We start from the raw sequence: 21540 nt of genomic DNA on the forward strand, positions 1-21540 counted from the left end.
ATCATATCAAAAAAGTTATACTTTATTATCTTGATTAACTTGTTTATTGCTTTTTTGAACTATGAGCTCCATGAGGACAGAGATATTTTTATCTGATCATAGTATTCAGTAAGAATTTGTCAAACGGCAAATAAGCCCCTAATTGTAACAAATTCATGCTATGATGTGAATAGCCAGTGTGGTCTCAACCTTCCCAGATTTTTTTAAAATGTAAATCTTTATTTTTTTAGAAGTTTTAGGTTTACTGCAAAATTGAGGGAAAGGTACAGAGCTTTTTATATACACACTGCCCCACATATGCATAGCTTTCCCCATTATCAACGTCAGACACCAGAGTGGTCCATTAGTTACAGCTGGTGAATGTACATTGATGTCATAATCAGTCTAGTTCCCATCAAGGCTCACTGTTGATGCTGTACATTCTGTGGGTTTGGACATGTATAGTTCATCATTTTGGCATCATATAGAGTATTTTTACTGCTCTAAAAATCCTCTTTGCTCCACTTATTTATCCCTAATACCTACCCCAGCCCCTGGAAACCTCCGATTGTTTTACTGTCTCCATAGTTTTGCTTTTTCAAGAATGTCATGGAGTTGGAATTAGACAGTATGTAGGCTTTGCAAATTGGCTTCTTTCACTTAGTAATATGCATTTAGATTCCTCCATGTCTTTTCATGATTTGATAGCTCGTTTCTGTTTAGCACTGAATTTCTGTTTAGCACTGAATGATATCCCATTGTCTGGATGTCCCACAGTTTATTTATCCATTCACCTATTTGGACATTTTGGTTGCTTCCAAGTATTGGCAGTTATATATAAAACTTCTATAACCATCCATATGCAGGGATTTGGGTAGACATATAATTTCATTTCCCTTGAGTGAACACCAAGAAGCATGATTGCTGGTCATAAAGTAAGAGAGTGTCTTGAGTTTTGTAAGAAACTGCCAAACTGTCTTCCAGAGTGATGTTACCAGTGATTCCACCAGCACTGAATGAGAGAGTTCCTGTTGCTCCACATGCTCACCAGCATTTGGTGGTGTCGATGTTCCTGGTTTTGGCCTTTCTTTTTTTTTTTTTTTGTATTTTTTCTGAAGCTGGAAGTGGGGAGAGACAGTCAGACAGACTCCCGCATGCGCCCAACCGGGATCCACCCGGCACACCCACCAAGGGGCGACGCTCTGCCCACCAGGGGGCGATGCTCTGCCCCTCTGGGGCGTCGCTCTGTTGCGACCAGAGCCACTCTAGCGCCTGGGGCAGAGGCCAAGGAGCCATCCCCAGTGCGCGGGCCATCTTTGCTCCAATGGAGCCTTGGCTGCAGGAGGGAAAGAGAGAGACAGAGAGGAAGGAGAGGGGGAGGGGTGGAGAAGCAGATGGGCACTTCTCCTGTGTGCCCTGGCCGAAAAATCGAACCCGGGACTTCTGCATGCCAGGCCGACGCTCTACCACTGAGCCAACCGGCCAGGGCTTGGCCTTTCTAATAGATGTGTAGTGATGTCTTGTCATGATTTTAACCTTGCTGTTTTGTATTTTCTAAAGAAAATCTGTTATTTCCATAAGCTAATTGGTAGCCTTTGAGCAGTGTAACAAAGTAGAAAAAGTCATCCTGGTATTGTGAGGGAAGAGGTTTTGGAATACAGGAATCCCTCTAAAGGAGTGCTATACTGCAGGAATGTATAACCTCAGAAAAAGGTATCTGCCTTAAGCTGTTATTGTTTCTAAAAAAAAAGTTTCCATTCTATTTCTAAGCTCACAGGTTCTCTGTAATTCCCAGTGATGTGTTCAGAGCAATTCTTTGGAAGGAGAGTGGAAGACCCCTGTGTTATGGAGGGTGAAGTAGAGAAAAGCAGGTGGACGCAGTGGTTGTTTACATGAACTATATAGGGACTTCTTTACTGTCTGTTCTTTATTAGGCAAAACCTATTGTCCATTGTGCTACTATTTCTTAATTGTTTGTTTATTTAACTAGGGGTTTTATAACCCTAGTAAGAAGTTAAGAGTTTGGGATGTTTGGTCTGTTGCTCTGTTTATTTGAAAAAACCTGGCTCCTTTTCTTTAGTGCAAATGAAGTTAAATGCTGGAATCCTTTGGCATAGCAGGGGGCGGGTAATAAGTTATGGTCAGAGTCTGGGCATGGCTTACATATATGGGAGTCTCTGATATATATATATAATATATATATATATATATTATATATATATTGTATATATTAGCACATTCCACTGAGACAGGTTTATAGAGTTCAGACTGGATAGCATTAACTTAATCTCCTTTTTGAATGATTTTTGAAAAGTTTAAAACAGGGAGGGAGAGAAAGAGAGAGAGAAGATGAAGAAACTAAGAAAAGTAGAGAGAGAAAGGAGAATAAATAAAAGGAGGAAGAAGAGGGCAGAAGCTTCCAGGCACGATGGCGAAGATGGTGGTGTAGGTAAATATGGTACTCACATCCTCTTACGACCACATCAGTATTGCATGTAAACTACAGAACAACCAGCATTTAGAACCTCCTGAGATCTAGCTGAAGAGAAGTTCTACAACTGAAGGTATACGGAAGAAGCCTGTCAAAACTGGTAGGAGGGGAATGAGCTGGTCCCACTCCAATGTGTAGTGGGTAAAAATCAGAAGGGATATCCCAGGAGCTCCCCCCTGAAGAGTGAGGGGTCCGAGTCCCACACCAGGTCCGCAGACCAGGGTTCCAATGGTAGGAAGAGAAGTTTCTATAACTTCTGGCTGTGAAAACCAGCAGAGATTGTGGCTGAGTGAGAAACGGGGTTGCTGGGAGTTCCCAGGCATTTCTTTTAAAGGGCCTGGACATGGCCTCACTTACTCTGAGCTCCAATCTGGGGTAGCAGTACGAAAGGTTTCCGGGGCACAGTGGGAGGAATGAGTTTCAGGACAAGTTCTAGAGGGGCAGATTCTTCCAGGACAGAAGTGCTGATGAAACCTCCCCCCACAGAGCCAGTAGGCAGGCACCATATCTGAGTCTCCATCAGCCTGGCTCACACTGTTTGCCCTGCTGTGGTGATTAACTAAGACACCAACCCCACTCAATTTCGGAGCCCACCCAAGCCATTTCCAGTGGCTTTTCTATACAAAAAGTCTTCCTCAGCTTATGTAGGGGACTTTTCTAAAATCTTTCAGATAAGTAGCATCTGGCCTCAGTGTGCACTGTCTCTTGTTAATTGGCCCCAGGTCAGCACTGGTGGCAGCCAGCCTTGGTTCACAGCCTAGCCTCTCCTTGGCACCTCCAAGCCCAACAGAAGTAGAGGCCCTCTTCAGATCACTTTCTAGTTCATGCCAAAGTAGAGGCAGCAGCTGACCTTGGCCTGCACCTTTCAGGAGGTCCCAGAGCCACTGCAGCTGATGGACAGCTTCAGACCATGCCAAAGCACCACTCAACCACCTCCCCAAGTGACTCATTCAAGGGGAGGACTCATTGAGTACCATAGCGCCACTGAAGTGAGTCCTGCTCCATGGAGTCAGCCCCTACACAGCAAATCCTCTGCTGTGATCATGACCAGTCCTCACAGCTGATCAACTTGGAGAAATCTCTCCCATTGACATACCAACAGTAACTGAGGCTCAACTGCAGTGGGGTGGGGTACACACACCCAACACAACAGATGCACCTGTAGTGCCCAGCTCAAATGACTTGAGAGGCTGCACCACTGTGCCATATAGGACACCTACTACATAAAACTACTCTACCAAGACCGGGAGATATAGCAGCTCTACCTAATATATAGAAACAAAGCAGTGAGGCAGCCAAAATGGGGAACCAAAGAAACATGTTTCAAATGAAAGAACAGAACAAAACTCCAGAAGAAAAACTAAAGAAAATGGAGACAAAAGATATAGAATTCAAAACATTGGCTATAAGGATGCTTAATGAACTGAAGGGAAGAGTAGAGGAACTTAGAACTTCAGTAAAGAGATAGGAAACATAAAAAAGAACCAGTCAGAAATGAAGAATATATTAACTGAAATGAAGACTACAGTACTGGGAATCAACAGTAGAGCATATGAGGCAGAGAATCAAATCAGTGGTTTGGAAGATAAAGAAGCAGAAAACACCCAATCAGAACAGGAAAAAATAAAGAAGGAAGGAAGGAAGGAAGGAAGGAAGGAAGGAAGGAAGGAAGGAAGGAAGGAAGGAAGGAAGGAAGGAAGGAAGGAAGGAAGGAAGGAAGGAAGGAAGGAAGGAAGGAAGGAAGGAAGGAAGGAAGGAAGGAAGGGGAATGGAGGGGAGGGGAGGGGAGGGGAGGGGAGAGGAAATTTAAAACATGAGGATAGCATATGGAGCTTTTAAGACAACTTCAAATGTACCAACATTCACATCATGGAAGTGCCAGAAGAGAGAGAACAAGGAACTTAAAATCTATTTGAAAAAATAATGACAGGAAACTTTTCTAATCTGGTAAAGGAAGTAGACATACAAGTCAAGGAAGCACAAAGGATCCCAAACAAGATGAACCCAGAGTCCCACACCAAGATACGTTATAATTAAAATGTCAAAGGTTAAAGAAAAAGAATCTTAGCAGCAAGAGAAAGACAGTTACCTACAAGGAAACTCTCATTAAGACTGTCAGCTGACTTCTCAACAGAAACTTTGCAGGCCAGAAGGAAGTGACATAAAGTATTCAAAGTGATGAAAAGCAGGGACCTACAACCAAGATTAGTGTACCCAGCACAACTATCATTTAGAATTGAAGGACACAGATACAGACAAGAAAAAACTAGAGTCCATTGCAACCAGACAGGTATTATAAGAAATGTTAAAGGGTCTTCTTTAAGAAGAAGTAGAAAAAAGATAAAATAATACGAATAATAAAATGGCAATAAACACATAATTATTTACAATTACTTTAAATGCAAATTTATTAAATACTTCAATCAGAGTACGTATGGAGGAGACCTTTACATGTGCTGTCTACAAGATACTCGGCTCACTTCAAATGGAAAGACACACTGAATGAAAGTAAAGCAATGCTAAAAGATGTTTTATGAAAATGGAAATTAACAAAAAAAGCTGGGCTAGCAATACTTATACCAGACAAAATAGACTTTAAAACAAAGTTTAGAACAAGAGACAAAGAAGGACCCAGTAATTCTACTTCTGGATATTTACCTGAAGAAATCCAAAACACTAAATCAAAAAAGACATATATATTCATATGTTCATTATTTACAATAGCCAAGCTATGGAAGCAAACTAAGTGTCCATCAATAGATGAATGGGTAAAGGAATATTGCATATGTACAATGGAATGTGACTCAGCCTTAAAAAAATAATGAAATCTTGTCACCTGCAACAACATGGATAGACCTAGATGGTATTGTGTTGAGTGAAATAAGTCAGACAATGAAAGACAAGTTTCATGATATCACTTATATCTGAAAAACAAAATTAATGAACAAGCAAGCCAGAAACAAACTCATAGATACAGAAAACATTTTGATGATTGCCGTATGGAGGGGTTTGGGGCATGGATGAAAAAGATGAAGGGATTAAGAAGTACAGATTGGTGGTTACAAAATAGTCATGGGGATGTAAAGTACAGCCCAGGGAATATAGTCAGTACCATTGTGATAACTGTGTGTGTTGTCAGGCAGGTACTAGATTTATCGAGGTGATCACTTTGTAAGTTATATAAATGTCTGATCATTGGGTTGTACACCGGCAATTAACATTATATCATATGTCGATTGTAATTGAAAAATAAAATTTTAAAAAAAGAAGAAAGAAGTGGAGGAAGATCAGACACATTCTTTTTACCTTTTTTGTTTTTATTCCTAACTATTCATAAACTTAGGAGAAATAATCTATATCTTTTGACTTTAAAAATTGTGATGGTGGAGTCATTCATTCACTGAAAGGCAACTCTTACTAGGCCTTTTCATGTGCTAAGAATATTATGTGACAAAGATGGCAAATAGCATAAAATTATAAAATTGACCAGGCAGTCAGTCTCATTTAAATGCCCGGGATACAGGGTGTTTTTGCAAAGAGAAGGAAGATGTGGTTCAAAACTGAGTTTGAGCACTGGGCTTTAAAAGGTCTTCCTCTAGCTCTTGCTAATCAAACAAGGCAAAGCATTTAGTTGGTTTAAAAAAAAAGATACAAACTTTCTTGCCCCACGGTCCGTCTTTTGCTAGTAACTGGAGGTGCTGTGATGCAAGAGATGTTGGACCAAATTCATGATGATCCTGGATATGGATTTCCAGAGATTCAGGCTTCCTTTCAGACACTGATTCATACTGTAACAAGTGCACTGTGGCATTGCACCAACACTCCCGAAGTCTAGGAGCTGAGAGACGAAAACTGGAAGACTCTTCCTTCCAGGTTTCTATATTTCACTCTGTTGCACTTGTGCCTTAATAATAAAATATATACACATATTAATTATAAAGCAACAGTTATGTTTCAGTTGAATTCTGGTGACCTGTCTTTTCCTTCCTAGACTCCCTATGCACTTTTACTTTTCCTGTGCCTCAATAATTTTATTTATACCTATGAATCTCCTGGGGATTTCGAAGATTGAAGAGCTATCATAATGTTGGTAAAGTATTCTAAACATTGAAGAGTTACAGTAAGTCGATATGACACAGGAGTAATGATAATTGTAGGAAACCCAGTTCTTTTTCTGAGCAGCATGCTGAAAAGCATAAGATGTTGTCATCAATTCTTAGCAATAGTCATAGTACTTAAAAATTTATCGAGAACATACTACATGCTAGGCATATTATATTATATTTTCTCAGTGCTTTTTCAAAAGCAACTCATGAGGTCGAAACACCTTTTTCAGATGAAAATGCTGAGGTTCTGAGGAAAAGCTGGAGGAAGTTGCCTAAGGTTTTCCTCCTCCACGTCCCACGCTCTTTACGCTGCATATTGAACAGCCCCCATGGTGCTGGCTGTCCTTCTAAATGATGACAACATGCCCCAGCATGCGCTAAACACTGTCCTACCATCATCTTCCTCCATCCTGCCAACCAGCCTTCTGGGAGATTGGGGTTGACTTTGTTTTATTTTACTGTTTTATCTCTGAGGCATATTTATCTAATACGCTCACATAGGAACGATGTGACAGAATTAGGACATGAACCCAGGATATGTGTCACACTCAGAAGACCTTGGCATTCACCATTGCACTGTATTATCCTTGAACCAAATCAGTTCATGCTCAGAAAGCTTTCAGCGGTCTCCGAAGATCCTTAGAATGAACTTCAAAGTGCTTTCTGAAAGTGCCTAGACTTCCGATTTAATTTGCCTATGCCGAGCTCTTCAGCCCTCACTGCCCCACCTTTCAACTCATTCCCTCTGCTTAACCCCAGTTGCTCAATTTCTTGGATTGACCAAACAACTTTGCTCTCTGGCTTGTTCCCATGCTTTCTATTCAGAGTCCGTCTCCTGGCCCTTCTCCTTCCTAGTTTAAAGGTTCTCTTTCCTCTAGGTGCCCGCGTGTAGGTGTGTCTGCTCTCACATTCTCTCAGAATGCCTATAATGTAATATCTGTCTGCTGCCTACCCTGGAAGCTCCATCCCATCTGAAACACCACTGACTGCTGTATTTTCTTCCAGCCCCGGGCCCAGAGGAGGCACTCAGTAGATCTCTGCACACTTGTGGAAGGAATGAATTATCTTGATTCTAGTTTTCCCGGACCCCTGGTTCTGCTCTCCATTTCTTTGTGTTTATTCTCCTCTCTACTCCCTTCAGCCCTCTTCTTACCTCTGCTTCTGCAAGCTTGTGCCTAGGCTGCCCTTTACAACTACGCTGGGGAAGACCTGATCTGATTCCCTGCTCGCTATGAGCCCCCTGAGTGCATAAGAGTGTACAGTACATATTTGTTGAATTGAAACAAATTGATATCGGAACTCAGTCTTAAGAAGGTTTATTACGCAAGGCTCACAAGAATTGAATCAAAGGGCTCCTTTAAAAGTTTTTGTTTTTTTTTTTCTGCTAAATTACACATCCTAACTTGGCTGAGATCTGTAGGTAGAATGGGCCAATTTCAAATAAGCTTATGGTTTTATCTCACTCCGAGGCAGGAGTAGCCCGCCTTTCAGGCTCCCTGAGAGTACTCCCAGGTTTGGGAGGAGCAAGGAAAAGCCTGGCTCTGCTGTGTGAGTGTGTACTCTCCTGGCTGCCTTGTCGATAGTCACTCAGGAAAGGATGACTCAGGAGCTGGACTCCAGACTGTGCGTTTTCAAATCTTCTACTACTTACTGATTCTTAGCCTAACGTGTTAGGTCTCAGTTTCCTCATCTCTAAAACTCATGGGATTTTATAATGCATAAATGATTTGATCTATGTAAAGCATGTTAGCAGGTTGCCTGTCACATCGTAATTAATAAGTGATGACTATTATTATTTTATACCTAAATAGTACTTGATTTCTCAATTTTTTTATATACTATGTGCTAGCAGATGGGTAGGCCTTCCCTGGGAAACTCATGTAGGTGGCCTTCTTTGGTAAACAAAGAAACCATATATCTCCAGTGTCATGTTTGATAGTCTTAATTCTTGGTCTTAAATCTCTGTTTTCTTCAAAAGAATCCAGACAGCTGTAGAAACAGAAGACTGAAAAGCTGATGGGTCAACAAGCTCTTTTCTCGCTGATGTGGGTTTCTACCTTAAGGTCTATTTCCAGTGTGTTTCACTTACGCTTAAGATTCCCTCCAGCATTGAGGCTTCCGGCACATTTCCTGAGAAGCTCTTCCTTTAACATAACGCTATTAGGAATTTTTTTCCGTGATATGAAACCTGAATTTCCCTTTGCCTAATTTAATCCCTCTTCACATACACTTCAGACCTCTTTAAATAATTCTTTTCCCTCCTTGTGCCATTTGCACCTTTCAGTTACTTGTAGAGAATTGTCATAGCTCCCTTTGGGCCTAATCCTATCACTTGAATTCATGTTGGGCAAGCTGTACATTCTGTATTAGTCTATGGGTATATCTTATGCATACTCTCTTGCTGGAATAAAGGGAGTGCTCCCATGGCATTATCCAGACCTTATCATCAATAACAGCTACTATATGTGAAACAAAGCAAATGAGTTTTTGAAAAAACAAAGAACGTATCTAACAGTAAGAGATTTACTCTTTATATTATTCTTACCAATTATGAGTGTACCTCTTGTTATAAATAACCGTAAGGTATAGTTGTCTTTATTTAATCTATAATCTGTACATATAGAGGGGAATACTATAGAGAAAACCCCAAATAGCAGATAAAACAAAAGAAATTCTTAGTTTTTGAATGTGTATGTGTGCGTGTATGTATGTGTGTGTCTATGTGTCTAATGTTCTAGCAGTTTATCCAAAATATAAGAAGACAAAATTCAAAAGAAATAGAAAGTTGATGAATTTCACCCATCACAAGGGAATATGTAGCTCTTTCTAAATCTCTACAGCCACAACTCTTTAGAAACATGGGCCTGTCCTTTCTGATTTGAAGAGATAAAAATAATTTTAAACTATACATATGATTATTCACCTAAGGCATCTTTGAGAAGTGAGAAAGTGTTTTCTAAGGAAGAGGAGGCTCCATAATCACTGCTGTTGAGTTGGGGTGTGATAATTTTCTAGGAGACCTTTCCAACGGCTTTAGGGGCTCAAGAAAGAAGGAGAAAATACCACTTGTAAATGAATTTCTGACCCAGGCACCTAGCCCTCCACTTGAAGACACTCAGAACTTGAGAACTGCCCATTCAGAGAACAGGATAGAAATCTTGTCACTTCTAAATTTATCAAAAATGGAAAACTGAGGTTCAAATGGTAAGTGACGGATTTAAAATTACATGGGAAGTTGCAGGCAGATGTGTTGTTAGAGCACAGACATCCTTTCCTAGTTGTTCAAAGGTCTTTACTACTACAACTCGCTCATAGCTTGATAATCACATTCAGCTTAAAAGCCCATCATGACAAGTCAATTGAATAATGGGCTGAAATGGATTGCAACTAAATGCTCTTTTCTAAAATAGATCTTTTTAATCATTATAAGATTTGAGCTGAATGAAAGAACATATATTACTTAAAATGATCATCAGTTCTGTTTTCCTCAAGGCTACAGAAATTTCTAAAACAATGAGTCTGACATATTTACTCTGGCAGGTACTCCTCCTCACCCCAACCCCCACCCCAACCTACCCAATGATTGATTGTAACCTTCCTCTTTAGCTTCATGTTCCATTGGTCTTTTCCCACCTCTCTGACTTTCCTTGTGCTATTTACTTTACCCAGAATGTTCCTTGTCTTCAACTACATCTGTGGTGCCTTTCAGAAAGTATCTTTCCAGAGCCGCCTTCTGAACTCGTCCCAATGCATGCTCAATATTCCTAGACCGTGTGACCACCTGTCTTTCTCAAAGATACCTCGTTCTGTCCATAGGGAACTCAGTTCTCTCCCTTCAGCTGTGCAGAGATCTTTATTTCCCACTCAGCACTGCTGTGCTTCCCACCTCTGCTCTTGTCATTCTTCCTCAGTTTGCCCCATTTCCTCACAAAGGACTACAGAGTAAAAGCCTTTCAGCATCATCTGGCATCTGGCATTCTTCTCTTGCACACTGCCCCAGTGGGGAGCCTCTTTTCAACCCTTCATGGCTCAAGGGTAGATTCAGAAACTCAACTTCTGTCCCAAGCGCATCCTAAATGCTTCCTTAGCGAAGTCACCCTGACCTCATCTCTCCCGTTTTTGAATCGCCACCACACTTCTTTTAAGGCACTTGCACTTTTCTTTATATCATATTTGCATGTTTTCTTTTAACTCTGCTAAATTAAAAAAGAATTCTAATTGTGGTAAAGTATATATACCATAAAATTTTACCATCTTAATCATTTTTAAGTGTACAGGTCAGTTTAGTGTTAAGTTACATTCACATTGTTATACAATCTCCAGAACTCTTTGTCTTGCAAAACTGAAACTCAATACCCATTAAACCCCGACTCCCCATTCTTCTCCCTTCATTCCTTGGCAACCACCCTTGAACTCTCTGTGTGTATGAATTTGACTACTTCGAGATACCTCACATAAATGGAATCGTTCCAGCGTTTGTCCTTTTGTGATTAACTTACTTCACTTAGCATAATGTTTTCAAGATTTATCCACATTGTAGATATGATTTCCTTCTTTTTAAAGGCCGAATAGTATTCCATTAAATGAGGACATCATCATTTCTTTATCCATTCATTCATTAATCCATTGATGGACATTTAAGTTGATTCCACCTCTTGGATGTTGTGAATAATACTGCACTGAACATGGGTGTGCAAAATCTTTTTGAGACCCTGCTTCCAGTTTTTTTTTATTGTATGCTGAATCATATGGTTAACTCTACTAAATGCTGAGCTCGTGCTATATTCTGAGCCCGGAGAGTGAGGACTGAGTGATTGTTACCTTTGTATCTTCTGAACAGGTTTCACTTTGCCATGTAGGTAATAGGCATTCAGTGGGTATTTGTTGAATAAAGCAATGAATGAAGCAAATGTTTTCTAATATCAAACATGAATGATTTATATAGATTAAAATAGTAACTTGTTTTATATCAGAAGTCAACTGACAGGGAAAGTGTATATAGAAAAATATATTCAGTTGTTAAAATATCTGCCAAAATAAGGACCCAAGAGCACTGTATACATTCTTATATAATGATCATATTGGGAGTTCTGTGATAGGCAGTTGCAGTTTTGTACAAATTTGAAGAAAAATTGTTAAACTTTCCACCTCCCTTTTTACTCTCTGTGTAAAGTATAAAGAGCCATAACCCATTAACAAATTCAGTTATTTCCAGAACAGTGAAAGTAGCTGTTAGAACAATAATTGTGAAATGTAAAGTAATCGCAAGCAGGTTCATGCTCTGTGTAATGATCAGATAACTTGAGTAAAAGCAATAATTTTGTGTTCCTGGACCACACTGGAGGTAGAAAACAAGAAAAGCTTGCACCATGGCTGCATATTATTTAAAAGGCAACACTTTATATTTCCTTTGCACTTAAAAGTTTGAATGATCTGGCTCGCAGAAATAGACAATACACTTTGGAATACATTAAAATGGCACATACAGTAAGACAAATTGCTATTTTATAGGCTTGCCATAATGTAGTAAATTTGTACTTTTAGTTAATTCATAATAAATTTACATACCAGTTGCTGGGGTTTTCATTGTGCTAGTTCATTCCTTTCATCCTCTTTCTTAGGGACGACACCACTCCATTGTATAAGTATATGAAAAGGAAGGGGGGTGGGGAAGAAATTCAGTGACAAAGGTCTGTAATCGAAGAAGCTACCATAGCCCCTACAGAAGATAGTGAGTACCAATGAAGATTCAGAGAAAAAGTCCATTTTTACAATGGGCCGTTCTTATTTCTTATCTTGCTGCCTCCATTTTTTTGGTGTCTGTGAGAACTCTGAGCTCAGACCCTCTGCTTGAGGACATAGGGGAAACTGGAACCCACATCCCTTGACACTCCTCATTCATTCGCTTCGCTTTATAGAAGGTACCTTGAGCCAGATGTCAATTATCAAGAAGAAAAACCTGTAAATCAACCATGACCACAATTCCACTCCCATCTGCCAAAAAGAAGTTTAATTGGTTTTAAAAGATATGAGGCTATAGATATGTGAAAATTTGATTAGAAATCAAAATATGGACAGCAGTCCAGAGTGACAGCATGGATATATGACTATTTTATTACTAGGGAATGTTTTGCTACTTAATTGATTTAATTTGGGCCTATCAAAATGGGGTTGAAATATGTTTCTTTTAGGTAGTGACTAAATAAGTCAGACCAGCGCTTGCATTATTTTTGCTGTATTCACATTGCCTCACTGGTTTTGCTGTATGGTGCAGAGAGCCCTTACACTCCCACTATTATTTACCGCTATCTATATCTGCTGGTGAAGTAGATACAGAGCCTAGAACCCAAAATGAAAAGCATCAGTTACTATTATGGGACTTGAGTCAAAGAACTTAATTCCTCTGGGCTGAAAAACAGTGTACTGGACAAGTTAATTTCTGAGGCTACTTCCAGCTGTAAAATTCTACCCTTCTCTGTGATAACATCACACCATGTTAATGGATTCCTGGATTACCACACAGTCAAAGTAACTGAAGAGTCAGGGCAAGGATTTGAGTTCACATTATGTGTGAAAATTACCCAGAGAGAAGTGTAAGGTGCTTGAAAATAGTTCCTCCACACAGATGCTATTGAAGCCCGGGGAGATCTAGTCTAAGCCAGCACTGTGCTGTGCCGTGCCCTTAATACTGATTTTCTGCTTGTGTCTGTATTTCTCCAGAGGACCTGAGCGAATTATGTGCCGATCATTCCTTATTAACCACATTTTTTTATTATCCAAAAGGCTAGATCTCATTTAATTTTGATGTATGATAGCTCCATTGTATATTAGCAAATACATGTTGGGGGGGGGGAGGAGTACAAAATTTAAATAGAAACATGTCAAAAGAAAATTTTAAAACCAAACATATACACATCTTGGAACACCTTTCCTTTTGTGAAGTAGTCAGGTAGAATAAATATACTTAATTGTGCTATACAGGAGGTACAATTAGTGTAAGTTACAAAAATGGTAGGTCTAATGCTTTCAAACCCCAACTGGTTCCCCCAATTCTCCTGAATATGATAGGCTTCCTTCAAAATCAGTAATGTCTTAAGAAGTTGGCAGTGCTAAGAAATGTAACGACAGGGGTCCAGGTACCCAGTCAGAGAGGGCCTCTGCCAAGGACCAACATAGTAATTTGTAGAAATACAGCTTCTTGGAATTATTGGGTTCAAAAGGAAAATTCTTTTCTGACTTTTTCTAAGTGTTTTTTTGTTATCATAAGGGGTGTATGGATTTGATTTATGAACAAGTACTGCTGTAAATAATCAAATAATAAAATGGCATGTCAGCAAGGGATAAAGAGTTCCTTACAGAAGTTAAAGTGAATTTAAATAACTCCCGAGTCCACTTACAAAAGTGCCTGTTGTTCTCAGCTCAAGAACAGTTGAGTAGCAATAAATATTGTATTAAGAAAGTTGGTTTGTCTTACGGATAAGGTTTCTATAAATAGTTAAAATGGAATCAGCACACACCCTTTTACCCACACCGATTTCTGTTTGTTTCTGCGACATCTTCCGAAAGCTCTGCCTCACTGTATAAGCCAGGAGGAAGCACCAGTACTTGCACAGCATTTAAGATGCAGATAAAAAGCATTTCTAGCACATTATGGGAGCCCTGTAGGGTTTGAGTTTAATGTGAATGGCCGGCCAAAGTGGAGAGGACTTTATGAGATATGGAATAAGAAGCTCCTCTGCCATTTGCTACGAGATGACAATAAAGAAGGGAGGATGTAGAAAAGAAGCAGTCTTGTTTTCTTCAGATGTGTCCATGGGAAATACCTTGTCTTTCACACAGAAATGACTGGAGGGTGTCCTGATTATGTACTACATGGTATTTTATGATCCAGATTACTTTGTTAGGAAAAAAAAAAAAAAAGTGGTGCCTGACCTGTGGTGGCACAGTGGATAAAGCGTTGACCTGGAATGCTGAGGTTACTGGTTTGAAACCCAAGGCTTGCCTGGTCAAGGCACAACCAAGAAGCAACTGCAAGTTGGTGCTTCCCGCTCCTCCCTGGCCTCTCTTTCTCTCCTCTCTCTACAATAAATAAATAAAACCTTTAAAAAATTGGTAAATGTGCAATGGAATTCTTTGTATTTTTTTCGTAAAGTATTAGGCCTTTGTATAATATTTGCATAATTTTTGTGAATTGGAACCTGAATCATAAATAAAATGTTAATTTGTAGACACATTTAATGGTGGAGTAGATGGAAAAATAGAATGTGTTAGAAAACTAGGTATTTGCAGAAGCTAATGAAGTTAATTGGTCTCATTTGACTACCTTATTTGCCCCAACCCCCTAAAGACTGGGCTTTTTTATTTCTTTAATTAAAAATGAGTTTGGTATGTTAATATTATAACCTTTCATTTTTTCCTAGTTTTCTATATAAATGTATTTATAGAACCGCCCTTAGGAGTCCAGTATTACTAAGAACATTAGTAAACTGGGAGCAGTAAGAAGGGTGCTAATGCTACGCAAAAGCTATTAGCCACATACATTGGGAAAATCTGTACTTTTATACCTTATTATTACTTCCCTGTCCTGTTTTCTTTTGATTACATAGAGAAAGATCTATTTTCCTCTAGCCCAGGGGCCGGGAACCTATGGCTCGGGAGCCAGAAGTGGCTCTTTTGATGGCTCCATCTGGCTCGCAGACAAATCTTTAATAAAAAAAAAATAATAATAACGTTAAAACTATAAAACATTCTCATGTATTACAATCCATTCATTTCCTACCACTCATGTTCATGGTTGTGGGTGGCTGGAGCCAATCACAGCTGTCCTACGGGACAACACCAAATTTTTACTGGATAATGCGTAATGTACACGGGTCGTTGTGGGGTCAGGAAGTAAACCTCCCTCCTTTTAATCAAGCAGTCAGCTAGCTAATTGCAGAAACCCTTTTGACAAAGAAGATGGCTAAAAGAAAAAAAGATGAGTATAGTACTTATCAGCAGGAATGGAGAGAGGAATTCACCTTTGTGGAGAGAGCAGGTTCTGCAGTGTCTAATATGCAATGATAAAATTGCATCCATAAAACGGTCAAATATAAAGCAGCACTTCGACACACGCCATACTACATTTGCGTAGAAATATCCAGCAGGGGATAGCAGGAAGAAAGCATGTCAAAAGCTACTGTGCAGAGTGCAAGCTAGTCAGCAGCAACTCCGTGTTTGGACACAACATGGTGACTGGAATTCGGCTAGCTTTGCTGGTGCTTTAGCAATTGTGAGAAACAGAAAGCCATTCATAGATGGGGAGTACGCCAAAACATTCATGCTTGATGTTGCCAATGAACTTTTTGATGACTTTTCGGATAAAGACAAGATAATCAAACGAATAAAAGACATGCCTCTGTCAGCAAGAACTGTTCATGATTGTACCATCACGATGGCAGATCAAATTGAGGCAACACAAGTAAAGGACGTAAATGCAACACCATTCTTTTTTCTCGCTTTGGATGAGTCAACAGACATAAGCCATTTATTCCAGTCTAGCGTGATTGCAAGGTATGCTGTCAGTAACACTATGTGAGGAAAGTCTTGCTGTTTTGCCTATGAAAGAGACAAGAGGGGAGGATTCATTCAAGTCTTTCACTGAATTCGCTAAAGAAAAAACATCTACTGATGGATAAACTTATTTCATTGTGTACTGATGGTGCTCCATGCATGGTGGGGAAAAACAGAGGATTCGTAGCGCTTCTTCATAAACATGAAAAGAGACCCATCCTAAGTTTTCACTGCATCCTACATCAAGAGGCGCTTTGTGCTCAGATGTGTGGCGAGCAGCTTGGTGAAGTGATATCGCTGGTCATTTGGGTAGTCAACTTTATTGTTGCCCGAGCTTTAAATGATTGCCAGTTTAAAACACTATTGGATGAAGTTGGGAATAATTATCCTGGTCTGCTTCTGCACAGCAGTGTGCATTGGTTGTCAAGAGGGAAGGTACTCAGCCGTTTCGCGGCTTGTCTGAGCAAAATTTGAACTTTTTTGAAATGAAAAACTTCAAGCATCCTGAGTTAGCTAACACTGAGTAGCTCCTGAAGTTCTACTATCTCATGGACATGACTGAACATCTGAACCAGCTCAATGTGAAAATGCAAGGCGTTGGAAATACCTGCTCAACATCTTGATCTCCAGCAGCTAGCGGGCTTCACATCTAATCTCCTGCAGACATTCAAAGTGCACTTTGGAGAATTTCATGAGCACACTCATTTTTTTTAAGTTCATCACCCATCCACACGAGTGTGCAGTGGACAGCGCCGACCTGAGTTACATCCCCGGTGTCTCTGTCAGAGATTTTGAGCTACAAGCTGCTGACCTGAAGATCTCCTACATGTGGTTGAATAAATTCAAGTCACTGAATGAAGATTTGGAAAGACTTGCACGACAGCAAGCAGAGTTGGCGAGCAAACACAAGTGGGGAGAAATGAAAAAACTTCAGCCCGCGGACCAGCTGATTGTCAAAACTTGGAACACGCTTCCCTTCACATACCACACACTGCAGCGTGTGAGTATTGCTGTACTGACAATGTTTGGCTCCACGTATGCATGTGAGCAGTTTTTCTCATATCTAAAGACCATTAAGACCAACCTACGATCACGTTTAACGGGTGGAAGTCTCAATGCCTGCATGAAGTTTAACCTCACCACGTATCAGCCAGACTACAAAGCCATCAGCAAAACCATGCGGCACCAGAAGTTGCATTAATGGTAAGAAGTACTTTATTCATCATTGGTTAGCAACAGCATAACAACGTTATTAAAAAGAATTCAGAGACTTATTGTACTTTAAAAGTGTTGGTCTTACATAAAATGCATTTACTTGTATTTAGTGTTAAACATGTTGTATGGCTCTCACGGAATTTCATTTTAAAATATGTGGCGTTCATGGCTCTCTCAGCCAAAAGGTTCCCGACCCCTGCTCTAGCCTGAAAATGGTACAAATAAAAATACATAAAATAACGATTGTTGAGTGGAATTTAATTTTTAAATACCAGTACTTGAACAAATTTTGATTGATTAAATTACATGGTAAACTCTCAATGAAATATCAACAGTGTGAAATCAGAGAAATCGCAGCCCTGAGCTAATCAATACCATGTGTGGAGATAATTTCTCCCAATTTATTCCTTGTATAAGGAAAAGTTAAAAAGCAAAATATTTAGCTAGTCACCAAAGAGTGCTTTTTAATGAGAGCTTTATGTTTTGGCTGCCACTTTTGAATATAGAGTGAATATTGAATGTATTCATGCACGCTGCAAAGGATTCTGGGACATTGTTTCCCTAATGTCATCACTAAAATATTGCATTTGTATTGATTGTCTATGATTTCTGTATATGGATGATTGAGTTTCAGCAAACTACTTAGGGTTTCAGAGGATTTGGGTAATGTTACAGTGTAGGGTTGGAAATCTCCATTAAGGTTTTATTGCAAAGGGACAAAGACATAGTTTTAGTGCATTTATTAGGCCCTTGCTGTAGAAATAGGAATAATAAGCCATCTTTTTTAAGTTAAGAGACCTTGGAACGGGTGAGTCTAATAAATCCTAGGTTTAAGAAGAGTGGTACGTGCTGCAGGGCTGAAGTTGTTTGTTCATCTGGAATGTATTAGAATCTTGATTAATAAGAAGACATCTGCAGTTTTACATAAAAAGCAGACCGGGCAGTTTGGCAAATAGAAATGGAAAAGGAGAAAGAAAAGCCAATTCCATCGAATGCTATTGTTTTCTTTTGACCCAGCATTCTTATTTCTTTCTTTTTTTTTTTTTTTCCTTTTTTTTTTTTGTATTTTTTTGAAGCTGGAAATGGGGAGGCAGTCAGACACTCCCACATGCGCCCGACTGGGATCCACCTGGCATGCCCACCAGGGGGCGATGCTCTGCCCATACAGGGCGTCGCTCTGCTGCAACCAGAGCCATTCTAGCGCCTAAGGCAGAGGCCACTGAGCCATCCTCAGCGCTCGGACCAACTTTGCTCCAGTGGAGCCTTGGCTGCAGAAGGGGAAGAGAGAGACAGAGAGGAAGGAGAGGGGGAGGGGTGGAGAAGCAGATGAGCTCTTCTCCCGTGTGGGAATCGAACCTGGGACTCCCGCATGAACCCGGGAATCGAACCCGGGACTCCCGCACACCAGGCCAACGCTCTACCACTGAGCCAACCGGCCAGGGCTCTTATTTCTAATAGTACAGAGCAAACCAACATTTCCCCCTACAAAACTGCAATATAGAATTAAAATCTGTAACTTATAGAACAGACAGGTCCTTTTAAAGACCTATTTATACAATTATTCTATGTTTATAATACTTTTTCCAGAAGATCCTAGCGGAATAAAGAAAAGACTCAGTTGTTTGATTGTTTGATATCAAACATATAGATATTTTCACATCTAAAATTAACATTTCATAGAGTATATATTTATATTTAATATATTTTAAAACGTTTTACTTAAGAACCTTTACCCTCACAATCATTTTTCACCAAATGGAAGGACATGATTTCTACATAAGACACCTTAAATTCAAGATGGCCAAACAATTGCTCTTGGACTAGGGCATGGATAGTGTTTGAGGGAAATCAAAGTCAAAGCCTGTAAAATTTGTATAATCCACACATCAACAGCATGGTTTCCTGAATGCCAGGGAATTTTACAAAAGGGAATGATAAAATCAGAGCTCACTATTTGGAAGATAACATGTTTGGCAGCTAGTTTCTTAAGAATTTGGCACTCAAACAGACATTAATCTCTGAGGCCAATAAGGGGAAAGACTGTTACAGTCTTTGCTGAAGGCACAAATTCATGCATATAGCAATAATTCTTATGGGAATAAAGGGAACAAATTCTGACAATTTTAAAATACAACAGTTTTAAAGAAGAAGAACCTCACACAAAGAACAAGAATGATAGCTTACTTCAGTTCTATTCCACAGTAGTGTTTGGCATACAAATCTCCAATGATAATTTATATATCTGGATGAGGGATGATTATTTTTGGCCATGCAGTAGCAGATAGCTGAATCATAAACAATAGGTTCTAAAAGCAGACTTGCTTAGTAGGAACAGATATTAATGGATTATATAAATAAGCAACTGAAAAATGATTGAAAGATGAAATTCCTTAGCAGTCATTAATACAATTAAATGTATATAGTTATGTTAGAATCTATTTTGTTTCAGAATATAAGTACCAACTTCTCCTCCACACCACTACCCAAAAGTGTGATATTTCAATAAATTTTAGGCAGAGTCTAATTCTATTTCAGCAAAGACAGCAGAAATTAAAAGCAAAGAAACATGGTGTCATAAATATGTATGCTTAGTATAGGAGAGAAGGTTTTCAATACATGGTAGAACAACACTTAATACACTTGACTTTTACTGTGAAAGTCAAGATAGTAAATATTTTAGGTTCTTTGGGCCTATGGTTTGTCATTGTAGTCAGCTCTGCCGTATTAGCAGCTGATGCTCAATATATAAATGAATAAATATGGCTATGTTACAATGAAACTTTATAAAAACAGGTGCATTTAGCTTTCAAGCCTAATTTGCCAAATCCTCCTAAAATATATTGGTTAAGAATTCAGTAGGTCTTCAAGAAGTGTTAGATGGTTATAATAATTTTCAGTACTTGGATTTTAAAGAAGTACACACTTGAACTGTATCCATATTAGACAGAAGGAAATTTGTGGACATATGTCAATGCCTACAGGGTCTTACATGTTTACACTTTGTTATTAATGACTAATTATTGGAGTAAGGGGGAGAGGTGTATAAAGGGTTTATACAAAGTTCTTTATCTAGATAAAGCTAGAAAAGCACATCGGGGTAAAAGGATTGTTTTGAATATCAAGAATGCTTTCCAAGTAATTCATGCTATTCCAAATTTTTTAGAAATATATTATCTTCCCCTAGAAGTCCAGATGAAGACATTTACATTTTAAAAATGCCACTATGTAATTGACAACATCATAATATACATTTATTATGGCCAAGACTTTTCCAGGAGAGCCAGGACAAAAACAAACGAACAGATATTAACGCATAGAATTGTTCTTGCTTCAGTATTCTGTTGTTGTCATTGCCTGTGTTCCTTTTAGGATACGTGTCATGGGTATGGAACATAGTATTTCAGGTACGAAGGTGTTGTTGCTCACTGCTCATCATTAGGGCGTGCATGTGACGCTCTTCTTAATGGGATGACTACTTTGTTCTAATCTAGCCAGCTAGACTCATTTTTTTGCCCTTCTTTGTGTGTGTTTATGTGTGTGTGTGTGTGTGTGTGTGTGTGTGTGTGTGTGTGTGTGTAGTTTCAAGATAGCTGGCTTTAATTAGAAAGGCAGTCTGTGCCACTGTCCAGCTGTTTCTTAATGTATGAGATTCAAAATTGACAGGTCATGTAGTGACAGTAGTGGAATAAATGGCAATGAATTAGGAAGAGACGTTACAGGGATTTCACCCTTACTTATTTGTAGTTAGTCACCGAAACTTTTGGTTCCATTTTTCTAAGAAAGTCAAGGCATCCTTTCCACTCTGTCACCTCTGCAACAGCTTTACTTGAGGTTTTCCTCTCTCACCTGGGCCAGTGCCGTAGCCTCGTAGGTGTACTCCCTGCCTCTAGCCTCCATCCAGTCCCTCCCAATATAGAGTGAGCTGAGGAGTCCCTTCTCTGCTGATTGAAATCCTTTACCAGCACTTTGCTTGCACATAAGCTCAAAGCTGTCGCTTGACAGACAAGTCTGGGTGAGCTGGATCCTGACTCCGTGTCTTCTGCCACTTGCTCCAACAAACTCTACGCTCTAGTCCAGATCCTGGCTTCCTGTTGGTATACCCTAGGAAACTTTTAAAAATATAGAATGATCTAAACCTCATCCCGAGACCAATGTAATTAGAATGTCTGGGAGGAGGGTACAATCAATATTTTGAAG

The 21540-nt window shown here is 39.5% G+C and overlaps 1 protein-coding gene across 6 annotated transcripts in view; it reads left to right on the plus strand.

Moving 5' to 3' along the window:
- ZNF521 (zinc finger protein 521) overlaps positions 1 to 21540 on the plus strand; it is a 317050-nt gene that overhangs the window by 93475 nt on the left and 202035 nt on the right. The gene's annotated exons all lie outside the window — the stretch shown is intronic.

This window comes from Saccopteryx leptura, chromosome 11 (assembly GCF_036850995.1).
Source record: "Saccopteryx leptura isolate mSacLep1 chromosome 11, mSacLep1_pri_phased_curated, whole genome shotgun sequence".
NCBI classification, from domain to species: domain Eukaryota; kingdom Metazoa; phylum Chordata; class Mammalia; order Chiroptera; family Emballonuridae; genus Saccopteryx; species Saccopteryx leptura.